Raw genomic sequence first — 716 nt, 5'->3', positions numbered from 1 at the left:
TTGTGTTTATTTTAGGCCTACATCTTTGAATTGTTATAAAATCACAAATTTGTACACATAAATTACTACTTTTTTAGACAAAATATAAATATATATGACTCCAATATTGAAGTTTAGTTTAGCATAATTTTTAATAGGTCTTAGAAAGAGAATTCAATAAGAATACACGAAGTTGGGGTTTTTAATCTCTCGGACTCCACACTTTTATTTGTTAGTGTTCCTGTGTTCCTAGACACTTTCTAGAAATCGATTTCTAATAGCAAAGAATTGTTAATTCCTCGTGAGCTAAATGTAACTTTATAATTTAAACGTAAAATATATGAAAAAATGAATTTTGAGTAGATAATTACTTTATTAATTATTAAAAATTACAATGTATGAGTAAAATCCGACATGTTTCGGAAATAAGGCATCTGCCCTTGATTGAAATATGACCTTTATGTAAGTCATTTTTCAGCTTCAAAATACATTTTCTTGTTGTAATTTTATGCACGGAAATAAAAGATATCATATTCAAATTAAAAGGAAAACTTTTGGTCAGTATTTAAATTTTTATATATTTTTAATATTAAATAGCTTTTTGCATACATTCTTTAGGCATATAGTTTACATATATAAAAAATGGACGACAAAATTAATTTTTTCATATATTTTATGCGTAAATTTAAATTTTTTTACATTAATACCTGTACAGTTGGCGAGAGACGACATCGTTG

This window comes from Belonocnema kinseyi, chromosome 6 (assembly GCF_010883055.1).
Source record: "Belonocnema kinseyi isolate 2016_QV_RU_SX_M_011 chromosome 6, B_treatae_v1, whole genome shotgun sequence".
NCBI lineage: Eukaryota > Metazoa > Arthropoda > Insecta > Hymenoptera > Cynipidae > Belonocnema > Belonocnema kinseyi.
Note: the sequence above shows the minus strand (reverse complement) of the source record.